The sequence below is a fragment of the Canis lupus genome, chromosome 34, assembly GCF_011100685.1.
Source record: "Canis lupus familiaris isolate Mischka breed German Shepherd chromosome 34, alternate assembly UU_Cfam_GSD_1.0, whole genome shotgun sequence".
Classification (NCBI taxonomy): Eukaryota; Metazoa; Chordata; class Mammalia; order Carnivora; family Canidae; genus Canis; species Canis lupus.
Genome location: NC_049255.1, coordinates 20,420,262 through 20,433,734, shown reverse-complemented (window position 1 = coordinate 20,433,734; position 13,473 = coordinate 20,420,262).

The window sequence follows — 13,473 nt, the reverse complement described above, 5'->3', positions numbered from 1 at the left end:
TTCCTTCCCCATTTCTAGATGGGATTGGAAGTGACTCAGAGTCACTCAGAAATAAGTCTCTGAGCCATGCTAGATGAGGTCTTTCTACATCCTGGCCCCAGTGTTGCTTCTCCTGGGTCAAGTGTCTTCCTCTGATTCTCACTTATCATCTGGCTTCACTCTGCAAAGACTCAGGCAGGAGCTCCACCTGCTCCAGAAGGGCTTTCACACTCAAGACCCATGGTGCCAGGGCTCCGCATAAGCAGAGGCTGAAGGGCACCTCTTCAGGAGCTACTCTGCCCCCAGTTAAGGAGCTTAGTTTTGGTTTCCTTTTACCAAAAGGGAGAAAAGAACTGATTTGATTCTTGCTCTACTTCCAGGGCAGAGAAGGCTCAGATCCCTTTCCTGAAGCCCTTTGCATGTGGCCAGAGGTCTCAAGGGGATAAAGAAGAGGGCAATTGCAACAGCCCTAGGACAGCAATTGCACAATTTCCCTCAAGGCCACAGGGCAGCTTGGAAAGGGTGATTCTTGATAGCTAAATGGGGCAATAGATAAAATGCTGGCCTGAGCTGTGGTCACCACTGTGCCACCAATACACTGTGTGACCTTAGGCAAGTTACTGATCCTCCGTAAGCCTCCTTTTCCTCACCAGTCAGACTAGGAAATGGGATGTTCTGTAGACTAGAAAAGTATCAGATTTGCAAAGGACATTCGATATCGTCTAACTTAACCTGTTTGTTTTGTATACTTAGAAACTGAGGACTGGAGAGGGGCAGTAACTTGAGTGTTGCATGGCAGTAAATAACAGGGTCATTTCTAGAAGACAAGACCCTTACTTCATGTTGCAGTGCTGTTTCCTTTGGTCGATGATCTCCAAGGCTCTTTCAGTTCCAAGAGTCTGGCACTCTAAAGACATAGTTCCCTCCAAGCTCTGGCTTCTGTCTTTGGGCTTAGTCTTATGTTGGTCCCCATGTGATTCTTTGGGGACTCTTAATGACAAGTCATGCCCAGCTCACTTCAAGGTCTTTAGTCTCATGCAAGGCTGGGCAAATGATCTGTTCAGCATAGCTTCTGGCAGGCCTGTTGTAATGCTTATAATGGACTAGGCTCTTTTGGGGCAGAATTTTCAGACAGACTTTGAACAAGAGCAGGGTCAGCATGTTAACTTGGTCTTATATATAGACAGGAATATTGCTGTGGCCACCCCGAGACCATATTCTAGGTACAGTTTGGTCCCCAAATCACTTTGTGACCTTGGACAAGCCTCATCATTTTTCCTAACCTCAATCACTCCTTATTCATTTATTTATTTATTTATTTTAAAGATTTTATTTATTTATTCATGAGAGACACAGAAAGAGAGGCAAAGACACAGGCTGAGGGAGAAGCAGGCTCCATGCAGGGAGCCTGAAGTGGGACTCTATCCCAGGTCTCCAGGATCATGCCCTGGGCTGAAGGCGGTGCTAAAGTGCTGAGCCACCCGGGCTGCCCAATTACCCCATAATTAAAACAAGTTGATTAAACTAGATAATCCTTAAAGGATCTTCAAGCTCCAACATTTCATAGCAGAATATTGACCAATTTTTCTATTCTTTACAGAACTTTGCTTAAAGACTGGGGGGATGATCTTTGACACAGGAAGCCTGGGAATGCTTGCAGGTCTTAGGCTCATAAAACAAATATTAGAAAAGAAACATAAGAATTTTATGGTGTCCTGTACTTTGGGCTCATATTTTCTAGGATCTATTTCAGATATTCATAGCATAATCACACTTTATATTTCATATGCAGAAAGAAGAAGGAAGAGATAAGAGTAACACTTACTATGGAAACTAACCATGCTATATCACAATGTTATTGCATTTGATTAAATCTGGTGGGAGACATGATTGGATCGGCAACTTCAAAGATACAAATCCTGCCTTCAGAGTTCATATCTACCAGTTCAGATATGAATATAAATAAATAACTCAAACATGAATTATCACATTTTAAAGCCAATACAAAGAACCCTAGAGAAGAGAAAGCACTTACTCTTTGGAAGTATTGGGAAAGTCTTCATGGGGAGGTTTGAATTTGCACGTGGTTTGGGGAAACACATGGTCAAGAGAGACAAGAGGAAGTCTGTCGGAGTAAATTCTGTGAGTATAGATAGGGGCAGGGAAACCACATAAAGTTTGGTGACTGGTGAATGGGTAGTTTTTTGGGCTAGAGCACAAGGCTGTAAAGTGAAGCAGTGGGAAAGAAGACCAATTATATTTATGTACCATATCTCCCTGGCTAGTATGTAAGTTCATTTAGGGCAAAAATCTTTGTTCAATTCATCATCGTATCCTTTTCAAGGTAACTCATAATCATCTCTCAAAATTCATTTAATGAATAAATAAATCTTATTATGTGGTGCTCCCTGCCCCCAAATCATCAGTGCACTGGGTGACATAACTCTATCTTAGGATCTCAGAGGCCAGATTGAATGTGATACTTATCCTAATGATTTACATGAATGCGAAGTGCCATCGCTCAACCCTGTAAATGTAAAGAGATGACAACTCTCAACTTGTGACAGTTTGTTACAACTCAAGAGTGTTTTCTAAGATCTCCTTTATTCTATTATCCCTAAAATTGGCCCCATAGGCCATTGCAAGGAAGTATGGTTGATGGGCTTATTTCTGCATCAGAGTTGCTGAATTCAACATCCTGTACATGTCCTATACGTGTCACATTTTAACTGTTAGAAGCCGATAAATGTGACACAACCTCCTTGCCCGCTTTATTAGATGGATGGTTGAAATTAATGATCTCTAACAGGGAGCAAATGTGGGACTTCAGGCCAAGGTCCTTTGATCTCAGAATTTCAGATACTGACTGCCACTGAAAGATTATTAGAGTGTTTCCTATCTTGAGCTTTTACTGGACAGATATAATATAAATGTAAGAATGCCTTTGATTTGTACACAACATTACAGTTTCCAAAATACTTTCACATCCATCATTCTATTTGATGCCCACAACAAACTTTGGAGTTACTCAGAGAGATATTCCTAAAAACAGAAAAACAAGAATGCTGATCTAATGCTGCTAGACCAGGCATAAGACACAAGACTGGCAGTAGCCACTATTTTCTGAGCACATGTTTTATACCAGATATTTTACGTAAATTATTTTCATCAGTCCTCAGAAAAATCTTTGGTTTAGTTTCTATTGCTACTTTAAAGACTACCCCCAAAACGTAGTGGCATAAAACAACCATTTTATTATGAGCATAGATTCTATGGGTCAGGAATTCAGAAAGGTCACGAAAGGAACAGCTTGCTTCTGTCCCATGATGTCTAGGACCTCGGCTGGAAGGTGCAAAGGCTTGCGGGCTCACCAGCTCTGAGTTGGAATCGCATGGAGGCATCATACATCATATGGCTGGCAGTGCCAACTGCCTATTGGGATGGGAGCACCTATATGTGGCCTCTTTCTGTGGCCTGTGCTTCCTCATAGCATGGTGGTCTCAGAGTAAATGAATGTTTTATATGGAGGTTGAGTGATCCAAAATCAACTGTTCCAGAAAACAGAACATAAGGTAGAATCTGGGTCACCTTTTGTGACTTTACTCTGAGTTTACATTGTGTTCCTTTACTCTGTTGGTTATAAGCAAGTCACTGGCCCACCCATATTCTAGGGGAAGGGATGTAGATCCCACTTTTTATGAGAAGAGAGCTCAGATGGGATGGCAGATGTCTGGAAAATATACCTGTCACACTCCAGAAGAATTTAAGAACGAAGAAATCAAAGTTCAGGGAGATTAGAGACTTGTTCAAAGTCACAAAGCTTCTACAACAGAGGAGCATCTCACCCAGGGACTAGGACTTCAACATCAGGGAGTACGGTAAACATTGCTCATAGTCAAAATTACCTTGGAAATCCTTAATTTGTCAGTAAAGAATAAAATATGAAGTTTTACATAAGCAACAGATTCTAGCGTATCATCTCATGCTCATTAAGGTTTAAAGTCCCATAGATTTGATGTACTTTAAAGGATAGATCCAGAATGACTCGAGTTAGTCTGACTCCAAAGCCCAAGCTCTTTCCATGCTGTAGTCTAGATACCATCTCTGGGAGACGGGGAAAGAGATCAGAGTTTCAGGCCCTTCTGCCAGAGGTGGACCTCATCAGAATGAGGCGTCAGTTGCAACCTGGATGTGATTTGCAGGCTCTGTCATTGGCTTGACTCTGAATGTCTATACTTTGTCCCTGGTAAAGCTATAGCTATCCCTCAGCATCTGGATACTCACACTCTTCCTACCCACTGCCCCTTCTCTCTAGATCTGCACAGAATAGGAAGAAGGGACTCAGATCTGAAAAGGAATGGAATGTCAACAGATGAGGGTAAGGGCATTTCAGGTAGACTGAACAGCATGAGCAAAGGCAGGATGGTGTGAAATTGCAGGAAATATTCAGGGATTGGTGAGTAATGCTGAGCTATCTTCCTGGGGGGAAATCACTGAGGTCCTACAAGACCCACCTAAGACTTGATTCCAGAGATAGTGATGTAGGAAAAAAGAAGCCTGGTCAGCTTTGCAATTTATCAGTGAGTCTCTGAGTCTCCGGGAGGCAGTATGCAGAACAGTGAGAGAGGGCGGGGCTTAGGCGGGAAGAAGGTCAAGATACCACCACTTTGGAGAAGCAAATGCCTGCCTCTGGCTAATGTCAGGGTGTCTGAGTGTGGAAATGTAGGGTCTTTGCCCATGATCTTTAAAGCAGTGTTGGTACTTATATTTAGGGAACTAGGCAGGCCTCCAGGGCTAATGGAACAAATGGCCACTAAAATGCATGACTCAGACAGTTCTCCTGCTCAAAGAAATCACCTCCAGGGCCTCAATGCCTGAAGTTTCCCATTTGAAACATTTCTTTTCTATCTCAGAGACTTAGAACTGGATTAATCATAATCCCTGTTTCATGTATGACACTATTGTATTTATTTGCGTAGTCAATCTGATGTAACAAGCATTCGTAAATGGCCCTTCGATGTGGCAACAAGGACTTTGACAGTCACTTGACCACATCTGCCTCTGTGGTCTGCCCTGCTCCACCCCTGAGACCCCCCACCGAAAGTCACCGTCATCATGAATCTTGTGTTCATCATTTCTTTCCTTTCTTTTTAAGATTGTTTTATCTTTTTAATGTGTTCCATTAGAGGTACATTTTATTAATGTTGTTCTTAATATTATAAATGGGAAAACATGCACAAATAGTTTTGATATTTTTCCTTTTTAATTAATATTATATTGGAAAGAGTTGTCCATATGGCTGCTTCTTGATGGAGTCTATTTAATTTGAATACACAATAACCTATTCATCAGCTCCTGTGTTGATGGGGATTTGGTTTGTTTCCTAGTATGAACCGCAGTGCTCTGAGCATCCGTAGCTCTATGTTCTGCATACACCATGCCAAGCCCTCTCCTAAGCACAGCTCTAGGAGAATTGCTGAGTTTCGGGTCCGTAAAGTTCAATTTTATGAGATAAGATCAAACTGTGTCTAAGTGGTTTCACAAACTTCCAGTTCCAGCCATGACTACCCTTCTCACCAAAAACAACTATGAAAGTTGGTCCAAAAAAATCACATTATTTGAAAACAATGCTAATTTTATTTCCTCTTTTTCAGTTCTTACCCCTCCAATTTCTTTTCTTATTGAGCTAACGATATTTAGCTGATCTGGTAAATTATGTTTATGGATTTTTTTAATTGAAAAGCTATCCTCATGTACCTGGGAAAAGCTCATTGTGGTGTATGATAATTTTAATGAACTATTTCATTTGATTTACTAAAAATTTATTTGGAATTTGTACAGCCATAACAATAAGTGGCAGAGCTATGTTATCGTTCTTTCCTTCAGACCTCAGACCTTGGCTGCTTTGGGCATAAAGGCTGTGGTCTTCATATCATCTGATACTATTACATTGACATCAACTTCATTTTGTTCTACTTGCTTAATTAATCATTTTCATCTTTTGTTTTCATTTTGTGCATCAATGTTGCCTTAGAATATGTCTAGCAAATGCTTGGATTTGGGTTTTCATTTGGCAAGTTAGCTCATCTTCATCTATAGTGGTACCCATATATTAGGACTTTCTTCTACTTTATTAGTTTATTTCAATTTGTTCCTTTTTCTATACTCTTTACTCCTTTGTTTATTGTTTTAAAGTTATCTGTGTTCTCTCTCCTACAAGACAAGAACATTAATATTCTCTGATGTCCCTTGGCCTCCCCCTACTTCACCATCCTGAGTTCATCTCAACCTCAAATTCTGATTTTTTTTATGGATATGCTTTTGCTTTCTCTTTTCTTTGGTTCTAGCTATTTTTTAAGACAATCACAAACTTCACAAAGATATTTTGTCACCTTTACTTCACATATTTCTTCCATCATCCCTTAGATTTTTTCCTACCTATATAAGAACATCATTAAAAAATGTTTTACATGTGGGTTTTTGGGTGGCAAATGTTCTGAGACTGGATGTCTGAGATTATTTTTCATGTCCTTACATTGGAATAAAGATTTAACTGGATATGAAATTCTGTACTTTCCAAATTTTGAAAAGACTTCATTGCTTTCTTGTATCCTTGCATCCTACTGAAAAATCTGATATCAGTATTATTCTATTGTAAGTGATCTTCTTTCTCTCTTTCTTTCTGGAAGTTTTTACGACTTTACCTTATCTCTGATATTCTTAATCTCAACATAATTTATGTCAAGGAGTACGATTTTTCCTTATATCTCCTCTTATGCTGTCTGTGCTTCCTTTCAATCTGAGTCTTTTATCTTTCATTAATTCTGGGGGAATTATCTCCATTATTCCTTCAATTACTTCCTCTCTCCCTTAGTATCTATGTTTTTTTTTTCTTTCTGGGACTACTTTTGCCTTTTTTAGCTTAACTTTTATATTTTCTATTTTTAAAATAATTTTCTGCTGGGAGAATTCCTCATCAGATCTCCCAGTTCACGAATTCATTCTTCAGGCAAATCCATTCTGCTAATTACCATCTATTGTATTCATTATCTCAACTATTATATTTTCATACTTAACATTTCTACTCAATTCTTTTTTGTGGTTTCTTATTTTCATTACATATTGCTAATATCATCCTTTATTTTTTAAATATAAAAAATTAAACAAATTCTTAAAAATACACACCAATTCCTGATTTGTCAGTTCTAATACCTCTGCTTCCTTTGGAATCTGTAACTTAGTTTGTGGTTTTTCTTTGGAAATATGAGCACTTCTCTTTTCACTCATGAACTTCTATTCCTCTGGGGTTATGAACTACTCTATCCAGCAGTGCTGATGGTGGAAGGGCAGAAGGCCAGACTCCCATCTGCGTTGACATTTATGTGTTCAAAGAGAGGGATGAACTTAGAATTGCAGGGTCCAGGCACCAGAAAATCAGAGCTAATCACTCCTCACCCCACCAAATATGCTCTTCAGTTTAGGAAGAGTTAGTATCTAGTAGAGGAGATTATAATCCATTGGCCCTGGGTGGTTGGAAGGAAAGAGAAGTCACCACCTGAGACCAGTCAATCTGCATGTGTTGTCCTCACCGCTCGGGCATAGGACTTCTGCACAGCCCTGTTCCCACACCTGAGGAGCACTTACTCAAGAGGCCTAAGCTCCATCCCTGTCTCTCCCAAGGCAATGGGAGTGGGTATGGGTGAGGGGAGATGAAGACCCTAAGAAGCAACAGTTCCCCTCTTGTTTTATCCTGCTGCAGCAACCCAGATAGCCTCTGCCCTGGGTTGGGATCATTCCAGACACACATACGTGCCAGATAAAATCTGCTTCTTTCTCTCTAGGGAGGTTCTCACAGCTTTTTCTGCAACTTAATGCTTTTCCTATATAGTTCCTCAGAGTTGATCTTGGGGGAAGGAGTCAGTAGTTCAGGCTAGTCCAGCATCTTCTTAGAAACTCTTCAACTTTCCTTCTCACAGATGACACACAGTCCTTCCCATTCTGCCTTCTTTCACACCTAGATCTCTAGGGATGGCAACATGCCAAGGATGGTGTGGGTGAAGCAACATGCCAAGGATGGTGTGGGTGAAGGGGCAGCACACAAGTAGCATGGAAGGAGCACCCAGCCCACGTCACGGCTGGGTTTGTGTTCTCATTCCATCCTTGACTTGCTGTGTGAACCTAGAGGAGTCATTTCACTTTTCTGAGCTTCATTGTCCTCTTCTGAAAAGTGAAGTTAACAAGAACACTGACCTCAGTGGGCTGATGCAAAACTCAAGTGAAAAAGTGGATGTGAAAGGGTTTTGTAAACTGTAACGTGAGGTGATTTTATTGATCATCTGAAGGCAGGAATTACCTGACGGCAGGAAAAGGAATCTTAGGCTGGGTGAAAGTTCATTTTGCCAACCTCAACATTTTACTGAGTGTTGGCCCTGCTAAAAAAGCCTGATACAACTGGACATTCTCTTATTATAGAAAATGACAAATCTGTGTTTGATGCCAGGATTGTCACATTCCTCCAGGAGTACAGACTTTTATGGGCCCCTGGAAGCTCTGCCCGGACTATTTCTGAGGACAGGGACATTGTGCCTTATTGGCAAGGCTTGTTAAACCAAGGCCACTTGTGGTCATTGAAGAATCTAGATCTGCCTTAGCAGTGACGGGGAAGAGTTATCAGATCCTGTCCTCTGATGTTTGTGGATTTGGCTACCCTGCTTCTGCTAAGCTTGGTGCCTTTCGCTTCCTTGTTTGGTGAGGGACATTTCCTAATGTAGTGAGTGGGACTGAGGAGTAGGAGAAGAGAATAGATCAGGTCCAAATCAAAGACAAGTAGCAGAGGTAGAAATGAGTAAGAATAATGTGTTCTCTCTGGGCATTTGTACAAGGACAAGGCTAATGAGACTTTGTTTTCAATTACTTAAAATGTAGTCTGTCATTGAAAAGATGATGTAATGACTTTAAAACAGAAAACAAGCCAAAATCTTACACCACATTCAACTACTTGTATTTTTGCACATTCTTGCCTATTTCTGTTGTCATCATCATGCATGCATAATGCACATTTCATTTTATGGCCTGATTTTTTTCCACTTAACATTAGATAATAAGCATTTTCCTTTTAAAGTCTGCATTTTAATGAATAGACAATCTAATTTTGGATACAGTATGATAATTAATAAAATTATCCTCCTACTTTTTGATATTTGCACTGTCTTCAAATTTTTTGTTGTTTGCTTTTTTTTTTTTTTTTGCTATTATAGTGTATGCTGTCATGTGCATCTTTGTGCACTTTACGTATTTTATTTTTTGTTATTGTTGTTGTTGTTGTTGAATGGTTACCTTGCATGAATTCTAAAATTCCTCCGAGTGGCATGACTGGGGGATATAACCAGGCATCTTTATGACTGTTGGCTGCTATTTAAAAATAAAAGTTTTATTTTAAAGTGCCACTAGCCAATTTAAACGCAACTCGTCCAAGTTTTGACTGTTTGAAGTTTTTTTTCTACTTTAATATAAAAAAATAGTGCTTCAAATTTGTTTTCATTTGTACTTCTTTGCTTAATAGCAAAGTTTAATGCTTTCCATGTGTTTTTGTTTTTGTCTAGATCATGTTATTAAAAATAAGTTGCCATAAACTTCCAGAATTTTTTTGAAAGCCCCCTCCATATGCTCCCCATAATATTTCCTAAGAAACTCAAATTTCCAAATTAATCGGATATAAGTGCTCACAGCCAAAGCAGAGAGAAGTGTCAAGTTAATTTGTCTTCTGTTCAGCTGGTTGAATGCCTTTCATGTGTAATTCAAGTCCTGTCAAGAATGTTTTAAGGGGTATTGAAAATAAAACATAGATACCACCTCCCAAAAGTTTACATTCCAGAAGAGTTATCATCATACGACTGATTGAAAAATTGCTAAACGTTGTAAGATAAGGATAGAACAAGAGCTGTGGGGATTCAGAGAATAGAGAGATTATTTCTAACTCGTGCTTTGGAATGTGAGGAGTCAGAGAAGGTTTCTGGGAAGAAATTGCATCCAAGCTGCATGAAGAGGATCTGAGGTAGGAGCCTATTTCAGGGCAGTGAGAGAAGTGTGCTGGGGAGAACATTTGGCCCATATTATTTGATGGAGCTCCTGAGGTTTTAAAGTCTTCTTACATATAGCTACTCTTCTCCAGATGGCAAATGGAGTCAGGCATGGATGACCAACAGTATTAAAATTATACTATATATTTTGAAAGGCCTAAAATTTCCAGTGAAGCTCAGTGTTTCTCAACTCCTCCCATGAGACGGCACACAAAGAAGTTGATGGTATTTCTTTGTTATAATAGGGCAAACGACAAGGCTGCTTGCTACCAGAGGAGTCTGGTTCAGAACCCCAGCTATGCCAGGTCAGAAGACTGAAAAGATCAATTTCTGGACACTCTTGGAGCCCATTGGGCAAACACCGTGTGAGAAGTTTTACAGATAGGGAAAGATGATTTATAACAACAGTTAACAGATTTATTCTGCATGATAATCAATGAATCGGGCATTATGATTGGAAAATAAAAAATAATCGTAAGAATTATTATGGTTTTGATTGGCTCTACCTTGACCAGGCTGTCAACCATGGGATAGAGAAATTTCCAGTATTCAGAAAATAACATAATAGAACCCTGGAATTGTAATCATAGCAGTCCAAGCTTGGACAATATGAAGAATCAGGAAAATCACCTGTGGAATATATTACAGGACTGGCTGATGAGAATAATATTTTGCATGTATCTAGTAGTTTCATTTCAAGGAGTTTAAAACATGAGATCAAATCATGGTCACATGCCAAACAGGTAAAAATATATCAAATAGATTTTTGAAGATCTTTATTTATCAAATGGAGCAAGTTATTTTGGCTATTTGTTTATTTAAACTTTTCTTGTTCTAGAAATTGTTTCAACTAGACAGGCTACATTAGTCACTCAAGGATTCAATAGTTTAAAGGTCAGGAGGTTAGAAAACAATTTAATGAAGGTCTTTGCATAAGAGGAAAAAAACAGATTTGCATGGATATAAAAAAAATTACACAACTGGGTACAGTGCTCTTGTGGAAAAATTCCTGAAAATCTTTGGTGCACCACCATACTTATTATTACATTAAAAATTCTAGCAGCTGTGCTTTTCTTCTAAATTAAGAAAATAAAGCAATATCATGAGCTAATGCCACATCAAAGTGGCATGTTTCAACACTTCAACATCATGTGTTGCCAGAGTCGAGTGTTCCAGGAGCCCTGGCTCACCCCGCTCTCCCTGGAGGCAGATGCTGGAGTGGTCACTCCAGGCCTGGGAAGTCAGCATTTCTTGGTTCTCCTTCCAGATTGTGGTGAGGCCCTGGACATGCTTTATCCCACCTTAGTTTCTCTGGTGAGGCCCTGGGCCATGTAAAGGGATTGTGGTGAAATGGAAATATTTGAAGGGTTGCCACTTGAGAGAGGGATTTCTGTCTATTTTGCATCATCCCAGAAGATAGAATTAGGACAAAGAAGGTGGTAATTGCTATCGCAAGGTGGATTTAGACTCTACATAAAGATGAGAAATAGGGAAAATTATGTCTCCTTAACAGGACCTCTTACTAGGACTAACCCCTCATCTGTACTATTTCATTTCGTTCCTTTAACAACCTGTGAGGTAAGGACTATTGATTTTTACATACTAGGATATTGAGAGAAGGTAGGTAATGTGACTAGGTCACACCACTACCAAGGGCACCAGGACTAAGACCAGGGTCAACTTAAACCTAATCAATTGTATGAAATTAGCTCATGGAATTAACCATTGAGTTACACTATCCTAAAGAAAATGGAGTAGTGGGGATCCCTGGGTGGCTCAGCGGTTTAGCATCTGCCTTCGGCCTAGGGTGTGACCCTGGAGTCCTGGGATCAAGTCCTGCGTCGGGCTCCCTGCATGGAGCCTGCTTCTCCCTCTGCCTGTGTCTCTGCCTCTCTCTCTTTCTGTCTCTTATGAATAAATAAATAAATAATATTCTAAAAAACAAAAGAAAATGGAGTAGAAAAAGACCAAACAAACCCTTAAGTTAGACATTATTTAACAAGCAGCAAGCTACTATGGGATTTGTGAATGGTCAAAATGAGCCTAACGTGTAAAGGCAAAGATTTAGGATGGGAGGCGGGAGTGGGAACACCTGCCAAGGCGTTCTGTAACTATGATCCATATGGAAGGATAATCCTCTAGGAGAACACCCAAACATTTTGTAGGAGACAGATCCCAAGAAATCAGCTGGTGAACTGACCACCGACAGCACTGAAGCTTATTTTAAGTAAGGAAGCTGTCAGCTTTTCTTTGAAAAGTTTTCTAATAAATAAAAATGTCCCAGATGCAACTAGTTGTCATGGGAGACAGTGAGACCCTTGCTTCTGGGGATGCTCAGCAGAGCTTGGATGTGTGGATGTCAAGATAAAAGAAGATTAAGATGGAAAGACCTGAAGATCTCCTCCAGCCCAGAGAGTCCATTATTTCCTCTGTACAAGGTGTCTGAGCTAAGATATTAACAAACAAAAGGGACAGGGACTATGTTGGGAGGAATTAGAGATCAAGGTCTACAACATACTCCGGTTTCTACACAGTTCTCTACACATGGGGTTAGGACCATGGTGAGGTCTGCTCCAAAGAATCTCCATGTAAACATGAGCAATGTCAGTCATGTGACCCATGTTTTGAAGAAAGAATCCCAGGTAGTAGGAAGGCGGATCTCTCTGCTCCTCCCTGTTAAGAGATAGAAGATCTAAAAAGAGAGAGAGAGGGAGGGAGATCTCCCTTCCATGACGTTGTGGAAGAATGGGCAGTTATGACTTAAAACCAAAGAGGTCCAGGGAAAGGAAGTAATTTTCCCAGGATCTGCTGACAAAACAAAGGTTTTGCACCTGGGTCTCCTGACTCCCAAGCTTAGGGAGGTTCTTTCCACTGAGCAGCCCTGCTTGCCAATCCTATCTTTGGCAAGGATGTCATCTTGCCCCTGGCTGTGGGCCCTGTGAGGTCAGGGCTTGAATCTCATACCTCTCCCTCATTTTTAACCCTTGCACGTCCAGCGGTAGGTCCTCCATCCATCCTTCGGCCCTCAACCTCCTTTCGTCATCGTGATGCTTTGCACTATTCCCATTTACAAACTTAAGGTGCTCAGCTGGCCTAAGCATAGCAGTTAGAAATGGATGGTGTCTCGGAGATCATCTAATATAACCCCGACGCTTTACAGATGAGCGTACCAGGAAGCTTCAGAGAAGAGTTGATGTCTTGGTCGCTGAGCGACATTTGTGCCAAGTGCCTATTATGTGCCATGCCCTTCGTGGTGGCAGGCAGGTGCCGGGGCTTCCACATCCAATGGAGGTTTGGACTCTGGTCCCCAGGAGGCCACAAAGCAAGGGCTGGGAAGGGCCTGGTGGCTGAGCTTGAGAAGCAGGAACCAGGATTGATTCCTGGGTTCCAGTATTTTCCAATACTGATTCACAGG